The 11973-nt window shown below is 34.6% G+C and overlaps 1 long non-coding RNA gene across 2 annotated transcripts; it reads left to right on the forward strand.

Moving 5' to 3' along the window:
* The first annotated feature begins 1245 nt into the window (after positions 1 to 1245).
* On the forward strand, positions 1246 to 11346 carry LOC113681668 (uncharacterized). 2 transcript variants are annotated; one of them, XR_016188936.1, is made up of 6 exons: positions 1246 to 1264; positions 1897 to 2012; positions 2753 to 2902; positions 3626 to 3706; positions 4456 to 4552; positions 11059 to 11346. It is a non-coding gene; the product is annotated as an uncharacterized LOC113681668 (long non-coding RNA). The 2 variants fall into 2 exon arrangements; XR_016188935.1 differs by lacking the exon at positions 1246 to 1264 and having other exon boundaries at positions 1651 to 2012.
* The last annotated feature ends 627 nt before the right edge of the window (positions 11347 to 11973 follow it).

Here is an 11973-nt window from a genome sequence, read left to right on the forward strand (position 1 = left end):
GTTATTTTCAATTTGTGTTAAGGTTGGACATGAACCAATTTCTCCAACTGAGTCCACTACATTTTTAGGAACTAAAGTCCTAAGATTACCAAGTTTTTTCCAGTATGTTAAGGAATTTGAGAAGATGATTGTTCATTATTTTTTCATGATTCTTCATTAAAAGAGGTATTAAAAAATACAGCATTATTTCCAGTATATAAAAAATTACTTAAATGTAAGCTTTGAGGAGATTGTTACATGGCTTGCCTTGCGTTTGCAATTAGAGGAATCAAATAGAGCAATTATCAATCAGATGTTGGAAGCAAACTGGGATTGTCTTTTCTTTACTTTCCTTGTGGTTGGTCTGAAAAACCCCTGCCACCCTCTCAACAAATCAGATGCAAAACTGGAACCTAAATTTCAACTTTCTCACATGCATTTTCCCACACTTCCAGCTGTTTGCTTTTTTCACTTCAAGGTCTGATTTGACTCCATGTGATACTTATTTTAAGTTCTGGTAAGCCATTTTCAGATCACTTTAGTTTTGGTTATACAACTACAGTGAAAAAGCATCATAATGAAATTCTGATTTTTTCGCTGGCAAATGACTTACATTTGTCCTAATTACAATGTCTTGAAAACAATCAAGATTGACAGTTTCTGTGATATAAATTTATATTTTTTTGGTCAGCATGTGAAGATGATGTCAACACAATTTCTAGTTGATAATATGTATTTATTTAGAATGCAGAGGCACTTTAGATCTATTGTTGAAAAAAAAATCAACAACAAGATACTGGGAATCAAGAAAAGTAACATATTTGTTTAGGTTTCTTTGTTTTTTTACCTCCTTATCCTGCAGCATGTCATGTAAAGGAGATAAATGGATGGAGTGGACTCTACAGAGGATTGTTACCAAGGTAAACTTTGTATGCTTTGATTTCCAGAGGTTGTAATATTTTTTCGTCCTGGTGAGAAACCTAGTTGATTAATCAGAGAGAGAGAAATAAAAAATGTTACAGGTTTAATACTGTAATGACTAGAGGCTTCTCCTTGTTACTGAGCAAAAACATTAAGTCATGCTGACTTGTCTGTGTAGGAAAAAAAAAGACATTATGCCCTTGTCCCACTGGTTCTTCCAGAAAATATGCTGGATATTAGGAATTTTTTTAAACTTAATTAGAGTGATTTGAGTGGTACAGCTCTGTATGTTTAATTTTTTTTTCTTCATTTATTCTTGAAATTTTAGAGCAAGCAAGAAGAATTGCTAGAGTTTGTTGAAAAGGTATTGTAACCAATTTTTCTCTTACTTTTCACTTAAAAAGGGGGGAATCTGATCTTTTAGGAAGCACAATGGTTTGTACACCAAACTCTGGACTGAAGGGTATAGGTTTGACCTTTGAATAACTCTACACCCTAACATCAGTATGCATGGTCTCCATACTGTTCTCTATACATTTCCTAGGGTGCTGAATGGGAGAATATTATAATAATCAATAGTTTCTTTTGTTGGTTATCATTTCCTTCATTCTTGTAACCCTAATATTTGAACTAAAATATATTTTCACAAAAAAACTACACCACAATTATCTGGACATACTGGGCCACAAAACACGAAAGTAGGAGTGAAAGCAAATTTTGGGTGGCTTGCCGCTGTTTGGCTGATGCATGCTGACATTAGCTCTTAAATACTTCATATAGAGACAGATTATTTGCAGTTGCAGAAAACAATCGTGTTGTGAAGCTGAAATGTTAACAGTTTACTTCGCGAAATAAAGTGTTAAGCAATATTTCAAAAACAAACATCTTTTACTGCTGTAATAAACAACGGAGGTATCGGAAGAGGCACTAAGGAGAAAAATATGAGAAAATTCAGATTCCATCTTCAAAATTCGAGTGACTATCTCACTTTCCTAGTCTGGTTGCAGATTCCCTACCAATCTAACTCTTTTTCAAAAATTATTCGCAAATTTCATTCGACCACATCGCCTGACGAAGACCAGCAGTAAGACAATGGAAAAGTCGCGATCTCAGTAAGTTGATAATGACTTCTTATCATAAGACAAACGATTAAAAGTTTATTTACTGTATTATAACCACGCTTTACAAACACGTCTATGGCAGCAACTTTCTTTTCAAAACGAAAATTGATGTAACGAAAGTTCATTTTTCGCATGTTTTATGAAGGTCACACCTGAAAACTCAACTCCTTGAAGAATGATTTTCAAGGAATTTATATTTCTCATTTCTTCATTTCTTTACTTTATGTATTTGTTTATTTCATCTGAGTTCTGCCTAGTATTTCTATTACTTTGACAATAAATTCACCCTTCGAGGTTTAATACCAAGTTCAAAATTAGCTCTTAATTCTGCTTAATTGGTCCTCCTATTTTGTAATATAATTGAACGACCGCGACCGAAGAGCAATTTGGTGCTTTCGCTCCGCCTTTCAAAGTCAGAAAACTCATTTGAATTACAAATATTTTTTGAAAGTTAATATTCATATTTGCGATCAGTTACGCGGAAAGAGCGTGAGAAGTTCAAGAAATTTCAACTTCTTTTGCAGCTTTTCTCGGGCCACAAAACACATCTCTTCTACGTTACAAATCTCTTCCACGTTACAACCTTAGATTTCGTCCGTTCAGTCAAGTCCAGCTTGTGTCTCGTCGAAGTTTCTGATAACGTGGCCCGAGTGCGACGTCGAGGTTAAATGAATGTCATTTTGTCACGAATTTCTTCAAGGTAAATAGCTCGTGTGTAATTTCATCTTTAGAGAAGTGCAGTATCCGTGTCTCTCGCCGTTGCCCTCGTTCAAACTGGAGCTTTGGATATGGAAAGGAAAATTCAACCATGCACAGCCACCCGGACAGTTCTACATGTGCCTCGTGATTTACGGGCAACAGTGAGAAATTTTTACTTAATGGTTAGTTTATTGATAGCTAATTGTGCAGTAATTTATCTCTTCATTTCTATACTCGTTTTTTATTCTACATACAGTCACTTGCGCTCACAGCATGTCAAAATTAGATTTGTCGTAAACGCGCTTGTTACTTCTCTGACTCCCAACCATGCACGCAAAGCAAAACCGGTGATTTTGAAAACATTTTGAAGTAGGATGGGTTTAGGAAACCAGAGGAATTTAGTTTCCATGGAGTGAGTAAATACCGGATATCTCGCGCCAGCTCGAATCAGCCGAATCGAAAGATCTTGGTTGAAACCTTGTGTTATGTGCTTTGGTGAGAAAATTCAACATTCACAGCGACTTTCCACCAGGAGTTTAAATAGTTACCGGTGAACTGTCAAAGAAATCTGACAAACTACTTGAGGGTGCCCAACCAGAAGAAGAAGAAGCGAGGCTCTTAGTACATGTGCTATCATACCACAGATACAGGAATAAACTTTAATGGCTGTGGGACTTGTAATTAGTTTCGTGTGCGGGGAATAAATAGCCTTTGTCTCAAATTGCTTTTCACTTTCTCGAAGGATGTTGAATGTAATGTTACTTCTCTGTATTAGAATGTAAGCTTTTATTATCTCCTGATGGAGCTCTGTCGATATAGATATAACTGATGTGCATACTTAAAGAATGATGTGAACGTTTTAGAAATCAATTCATTTGTATCTCGATGTTTGGTTCTCTCCTTAGGAAAACATCAAGCATAGAATATGAACTTCTCAAAGTAAGAAATTCGAGGGAGGAAAGAGAAACTGGACAACCTTTAACCTGGTTAGTAATTCAGTTAACCTCTTCCGCCTTAAAATCAGTATGCATATTCTCTATACTGTTCCCAATACATTACCTAAGGTGCTGATGAGGAGAATTTGTTTCATAATCCAGAGTTTCTCTAGTTGACCATATCCTTTATTCTCATGACCTTAATGTGTGAAAAAATATTTCGTAGTTTTCTCCATTCCCCAATCTATTCGATGTCTGTTTGAAGGAGATGACTTACAGTACTGTTTGATGAAGTAACAATACTGCAGGCAGATACTTTGTTGATGGTAAACATTAGCATTGAAGAAATTCTTTGTCATTGTTTGTAACTTTATGATTAAAAGAAATTTACAGGTGAAATACGTTCATAGAAGAGATGATTTAAGCTTGTAAATATTGTCAATCAATCAGACATTGAAGATGGTGTTAAACTCTTTCAACCTAAAATTCTGTATGTTTTGAAGGTTTTTTGAGATGTTTTAATGTGATCTTTCAGTGAGGGGTGTCTTGAAAACAACTGTTGTCGTTATCAGTAATCGCTTTTTCGAAAACTTGAGCAGAATTTTTGATAACAGTCAAGTAAATTTAATTTCCAATCAATTGCGAAAAGTCTGGGCAGTTTTTCTGAAGATCATCGATGAAACCTCGAACAATCATTAAGGGGAAGTTTCCCTTTACCGAGATAGATAGCTTATCTGACGAAAATAAAGCTAACCGTGTGTGTTTTATGTTACTGATGAATTTCTTTATTGGATTTGCAGAGTCGAAAGATGAGGATGAAAACAGGGACTCGAAGAGGATTGGAGAATTGGAATGGTAAATGCACAGAGAGATCAATGATGGAGAACTCGGCAAACTGTAAGTTGTTTGATTAACTTTACAGTACGAAATTAGAGAACGATGCCAAAATATTCATTAGTTTGACTATCCAAAATATTCTGATGATAACCGCGTTGTTACAAAAACTACAAAGGTAGAAACAACAATTACTGTAACGTATGTTTTCCGATGTTCAGTAACAGAACTTTCAGGGAATGTTTTGTGCGCTGAATAAATTTAACGAAAAATCCTCTTAAGGTTAAAGAATGACCAATCACATTTTCCAGGCAAGAGGAAGTCCCAGCTTAACCTCTTAACTCCCGTGAGTCAGTGACCAAGAAAGATTTTCTCCTTACAATATCAATACAATTTCAAGCAGACAAGTGATGAGAATGAAGTAAAATGTCAATTGGGAGATTATTAGTCGATCCATTCCCAAATTCTCCCAACTGACATCATAAGAATGGCTGGTAGAAAGTACGGAGAATAACTAACGAGATCTAGGAGTGAAAGGGTTAAATGAATAGAGCAACTGTTATTCGAGAGCTAGTGAACCAGTTAAAAGGTCATTTTCAAATAAAACAAGTTCCTACGACAGATAAGTCCATAAATTTTGTAAATATTTTCAAGTCAAACATTTAATACAACTCATCGAAAACTGTTTCAACTCAGAAAATTTACAGAACTCTTTGGATATCATGTAGCTTCAGATCGACTGGGTTAATGTAGTTCTGTGTTGAGGTAAAGTCTTTTAATCGAGAAATTACACAGGTACAAAACGTAAATATTTAATTTTATTTGAATAACTTTTAACAGATAATGAAAACTACTAAAAGATTTACCAACTTAAAATATTCACTCCTTATAGCTATGAAAACTTTTTTAATATGAATTCAACGTTAGTTATTTTCTTATTACTTGAACTTAATAGCACTCAATCGTGATGGGTAACCTAAATATTGGTAATCAAATGGCTGTAACAAATGAATCTTAACGCCGTATAGTTCCCAAACATAAACATTGTTGATATGCACAAAATTTATACAGTTACCGTGTTTTTTTGTCTTTGTTGCCGAAGATCATTCGCGTTGTCGCATCTCCAATATTGAAAAATTAGGTAAAAGTTATACAACGTCACGTTATCGAAGAGAAGTTTCTGGCTTGTGCTAATTCCGAGAATCATGATGGTTTTCGTAATTTGTTTACTGCGTTGATTGAATCGAGTTGAAGGCATGTAATTGAGAGTGTAAGTAAGGGAAATTATTCGATTGAGATTCGCAGTGCTCTCGAAAACAACATTATTTCTCACTTTTGGTATTGTTTACCATCCCCTAAAAATCGCTCCGGCCATCCGATGGGATATGCTGTTACACAAACGTTTTGGCCGTTACCGGCTATACGTTATGGCGATTCATAAATGTCTTGCACGATTGTCGCAATTCGTCCGGCACTGGGTAAGATTTTGTGCTTCGACATGCCACAAACATCATCAAAAGTAAACTCCCCACATGGAAAAGTGACATAAACAGACGCTCAAAGCTTAAAGCAGACACTCAAAAGTAATTTGAGCGTCTGCTTTAAGTCTTTGCAACTCGTTCGCGGCCAAATGTTTCAACTTTGTTTTTTCTTATCAGGAAGTTGATAATTATAAACACCGTTACGAGCTTCGGTTTTTACTTCAAGGATGAGAGTACATTGACTGAGTAATGATTACTCTAGCTTTACGTTCAGTTGACATGCGTGCTGCACACGAGGTTACACGCTAAACATACGCGTGTGCTGTGTCCGCTCGCACGCCAGCTTTTGTACTCGAAGGTTAACACACTTTGCGTGTTTGCCTGCTCATGCTTCATTTTTCAACAGCACACGCTTTATTGTTTGTAGGGTGTTATATGACACTAAAGCATAAGCGCATTTAAGTGTGCTCTAGCGTGTTCGAGCCAGTTTCTTTTTTTAAGTTGACGTGTGTTGTGAGCGTGCGATTACCTTTGTCCCTAAACTCATAGGGAGGGTCACATCTCATTGAATGTATCCATTGTCGAATACAACTTCTCTCTTCCTAGAAATACTTTGGTGAGCATATCATTGACTAAGTCAAGTAAGATTGTGAACTATATCCTGAAAATTCTACAAAGCAGTAACTATCGTTTCACGCTATTTCAGTGGGAGTTGTTTATCAGCAAAAGCTTATCACATTGGTGAATGTAACTTGGACTTCTTAGAGATAAGCCATTTTTTAATTACACCCATATTGCCGATTATAACGTTTTGAAAGAGAGATTTTCATTTGGTTTTAGTTATGAGAGACATACTTTCCACATGGAAAATTTAAATTTTTCCTAGATTCGAGCAAACACAGTTTTTTTCTCAGAGAGGGAGTAAACGTTGTGTTTACATTTGATTAGGGGAAAGGTGTTGTTTAGTATTTATGAATCGTTATATCCAAATTTTACTTTCTTGAAGTGAGATCAAACTCTTCTCTCAACAATAGCAGGGCCTGAATTTAGATGAGAGATAACTTGATTTGAGTGCTATTTTGATAGAGACTAGAAATATAAAAAGTTATAACTCTAAGATTTTTACTAAGCCTAAGCAATTACATATCAATTACCTTTTTGAATGTTACTTAATTTCCAAGGGATGAAACCTCACTCTAAAGAAGCCGGAAACATCACCATACGTATCTCTCCCAGCATTCTGTGTCGAAAACAGAAAATTTAGAATGAGTAAGATTGTCAACTGTTGCTTTAGAATTCTGCAATGTTTTCACAGAATATTGGACGAATTTAACGATATCGTTATGAACTTTCCAAAAAGAGTTTTCTCTTGAGAGATTGCAAGATGTTTCTTTTGGCATTTAAGCCGTTTACTAGCAAAAACAGAAGATTTACGCGTCGACACTTGTGCAGCAAATTCAAGGCCATTCTTGGTTCTTACATTCAAATGCCTTAGTGAAACGATTTGAAGAAGGGATTTGTTAGTACAGGTTAATAGGATTTGATTGTGTTTTAGTTTATTTTTGTTTTTATTAGGCGAGTTTTTGCGCTTTGTTTAAAGAAAGTACTTAGCTAAATGAAAGCGGATTTTTCTAACCAACAAATGCTGGTATTAAACTCAAAAACATCCTCCTCTAACAATGGATATAATACTTACACTGTAGGAGCATACTTGTTACATTAAACTGTTGCTAAGAAAAATTAAGTCTAAATAGTTTAAAGAGGCCGGGAATGCAAAACAACAGACTGGGTCGAAAAAGCAGAACAATACCTTTGAGCTCCAAAGATAAATTTAACAATTTTTATGCATTGAGAATGTAACTTTTCATTCCAAGGCGGCCACTTTTTCGAGTAATGCATTTTTCATCAAAGAAAAAAAAAACGTTGCAACAAGGCATGAGTGCACTGAATAAAGCGAAGGAATGTTATCGACATCCAATTTTTTTTGCAGGATTTTTTTGGCGAACTTCTCTATTTTTCTTACATATAGAAGAAGTTAGAAGTAAAGAAAAATTTTATTAAATTACTAATGCGTTCCTATAAGTCTCTAAGTGCATAAGCTTTCCACCCCCAAGGATGGGCGTAAAGTATTTACCTCATTTATCTTTGTATGCTACAGCAATTGAGAGAATAATTGTTGTGTTGGGAACTATTTCTTTAAATTTCTATGCTAAATGTCATGTGGTGTCGAAAGGGATACGGTTTCTGGTTTTGCTAAAGAAGTTCGTTAAAGAGAGAAAACGACGTGCTTGTTTTCAGATTATATATTTTTCCCCAAAGAATTTTCCAGTACAGGTCAATAAAGCAGAGTCTTCGCTCTTTGTGCGAGAAAAAAAAATGTTCTGTGTGAAAGGGGATTCTTGTAATCAAGAAAGACAGCTTTTTACTCAACCACGGCATTTCTAAACATGGATAGTACGTGCCATTTGAAGTCTTAAATATTTAACCAGTTGTAGCTTAAAACCGTTGCCGAGCAAATCATAGCGAAGTCTTTTGAAGTGAAATATTTAGTACAAAAGATAAAAAATCAATTGCGTTAGGGATCCAAACCCAAGAAAGGGATCGAAAAATTAAAAAAATCCATATAGCCAAACACTTTCTCTTAACTGATCGAGGTATCTTGCATCATTTGCAAATAGTACATAACAGTTGTCATCCTTAGTATGCTTCTGATTTAAATAATATACCCATAATAAAAAAACTTTTTAAGCGAACGAAAAACATTGGAGAAACAAATATATGAAAAGTAGTACAGCACAAATTTAACAGTTTTTATAAGTGAAATACCTTACAAAAAAAAAAAACAAAAATTTAATTCGCTAATAGTTTCAAACGAAAAAAAGCTTTATCAACCTAGTATTCACTCCAAGATACCTTCTGTTTGAACTGAGCAACGAATCCAAAATCAAAGACCAATGAAAAACTGTGTCATTTAGTTTTCGGAGTAAGTTTGGATGTCTTGATGTTCAGTAATCAGAATCTATTTGCGAGTAACTTGAATTTCCATTAGTATTTTTCGGGAAGTACAAAAAACTATTGCCGGAATTGGTTTTCCATAAACCAGTGTATTTGACGTTTCTGAAGGGTAGACTTTATCAACAATTACCACTCTAAAAAACCTTTAAATGCAAACGTACGCTTATAAGCATCCTTCAACAAAGCAAAGAGATTTTGGGAGTCATTTTTTGAGAAATGAAACTGAAGTTCTGCTACTTGCAAAAATTAGCCTCCAGTAAGAGTTGTATACGTAGAGGAAAAGTGTCTTGAGGATGTCAGAGTTCTTATCAAACAGATCACAATGCCTTTCTTTTCGCAAAATTAAATTTTTTTTCAGGATCATTTGATAAATCTCGATGGAACTTTATTGCGCAGAGGAATGGAAAAGGTGTAGCTTACTCTACAAAATAAATGCTCCTTTAGCGAAAGTGGACTTTTCCAAACTAAGAGATACAGGAACGCGACGGACTTTCGGCAAACATATATTGTGTCTTGCTAATGGATAGAGCGGATCATGATAACTGGGCAATGGAACAACTAAAAGATGTCTGAAAAGTTCTTTTCGCAGATGGGAAATCTGGCAAAAAACAAATAAACAAACAAGTAATTGTTATCCGTGAACAACTGAGAAGAATTGAAGTTTCTTTCCATTCAAACAATTCACTTTTATAGCACCATTAAGATATTTTTGTATTAAACAAGACAGAGTTGAATTCCATGATGAGAGATATTTTGAAGTTATGTATCCATCATCAAGGAAGTTATGAAACAAGATGAAAACCATGAAGAAAAGTCTAGGAACACAGTTATGACAGAAATTTGATGGTTTCCTGGGAACAGAATAAGCTTCCTTTTCATTTCGTTCCGTTTGTGTTGTGCTTCATCATTTTAAGTCTTTCAATGGGGGATTTATTGGAAATATTTCGATGTGTTCCTTTGGTGCTGTAGCTACCTAGCAGCAAAAAGATAACATAATTTTGTTTCCTACAGCGCAGATTGGAAATAGTGACCTTTCTTGATTTAATCATTGTTTTGTATAAAAAAGGCAGAAATGTTTGACTAAAAATATAAATTTAATCCCAAAGTTTGGCTGAACGGAGTTAAAATTTTTGTAACTGAAAAAATTTAATATTAGATAAAAATATCAATTTTTCTTAAAACTTATAAAACAAACACCCAAAAGATTTTATGACTGTTTCGTTCTAATCAAGTATTTGTTTCAGATAATTTGACGATATCATATGGAAATTTGCTAATTTGATTTCTTAAGCATTAAATTTAAATATTACGGCAGATAAACGTGAAAATTAAGGGTTCATCATCAGAGAAATTTCTAACAAACGAAACTTCTTCAAGAATTTGCTAGGAATGCCATTGTAAGAGGGAAAGCTCTGCATGTCTAATGTATGACTAGGATTACTTTTCCGATAAATAATTTTTTTACGGACAGCTATTCTTTTATTTTTGTTGTTATTATTCATGTTATTGTGTTTACTTTTGCTTTTGTGGTTGTAATGCACTTTGCTTGGCTAATTCAACGACCATGTCCTCTCCTCTTCGTTTAAATTGTAAATTGTAACTTCTTCCGATGAGCTTACAACCATGTCAGCCTGTTTTCATTTTAATCTTTAAAGAAGCAGAAAGCTAATTTGATTTTAAGGGTTTCGAGAATTTTTTTTCTGAGAAAAAGAAAATTCGGATAACAATTCTCGGAGCTTTTAAAATAAAATTAATTTCTGCTCCTTTAAAGATTAAAAGGAAAAAGAAAACCAACTAACGGGGCCTTAAGCCTCTTGGAGACGCTTTAACAACTTAAATTAAACGACGGCGGGGATACCGCCGTCGTCTAATTTGAGTTGTTAAATGTGCACTACCGCTAGACCACAGAGGCTTTTGGTAAGAAGACACGGCAAAATTACACTAGAAGTAGGTTCGCTCCCATTGTTCATAGAAACAATAGCTTGTGAATTATGTTTGACTTTAGTTACCAGTCTCCTGAGACTTGTAGTCTTAATGTGTTCACCTTGCATTCTTGCTTTCTTTTTTTTACAGGTTGTTTGAATTTCATTATTGAAGGAAGAAACGAGAGAAACTTTCCAAGTCTCTCTCTTTTTGTTAAAGTCAATAACAAAAATTGTCAAGTAAAGTAAGAAATTTGTACGTCCTATTTTAGCAGTAAGAGTAGTCAGATGTTTAAATTGAATTAAAGTGTCTATCAAACTTTAGTAGTAGTGTAAGTAAAAAAGTTTTTCAATTAGTGTTAAAGTCTAACAGGAGAAGTGCAATTGAAATGTCGTTTTAAAGACTTTCAGTAGTTGTGCAAATAAAAATGTTCAAAAATCTGTCAAAGTCAAGTAGTAGTAATGCAAGTGAACGAGTCGTATTAAAAATCTGTCACAGTGTAGTAGAAGTGATGCAAGTGAACGAGTCGTATTAAAAATCTGTCAAAGTGTAGTAGAAGTGATGCAAGTGAACGAGTCGTATTAAAAATCTGTCAGTCTAGTAGTAATAATGCAAGTGAACGAGTCGTATTAAAAATCTGTCACAGTGTAGTAGAAGTGATGCAAGTGAACGAGTCGTATTAAAAATCTGTCACAGTGTAGTAGTAGTAATGCAAGTGAACGAGTCGTATTAAGAATCTGTCAAAGTTTAGTAGTAGTAATGCAAGTGAACGAGTCGTATTAAAAATCTGTCACAGTGTAGTAGAAGTGATGCAAGTGAACGAGTCGTATTAAGAATCTGTCAAAGTTTAGTAGTAATAATGCAAGTGAACGAGTCGTATTAAGAATCTGTCAAAGTTTAGTAGTAATAATGCAAGTGAACGAGTCGTATTAAAAATCTGTCAGTGTAGTAGAAGTAATGCAAGTGAACGAGTCGTATTAAGAATCTGTCAGTCTAGTAGTAGTAATGCAAGTGAACGAGTCGTATTAAAAATCTGTCAAAGTGTAGTAGAAGTAATGCAAGAGA

Source organism: Pocillopora damicornis, chromosome 8 (assembly GCF_964200805.1).
Source record: "Pocillopora damicornis chromosome 8, jaPocDami1.2, whole genome shotgun sequence".
Taxonomy (NCBI): domain Eukaryota; kingdom Metazoa; phylum Cnidaria; class Anthozoa; order Scleractinia; family Pocilloporidae; genus Pocillopora; species Pocillopora damicornis.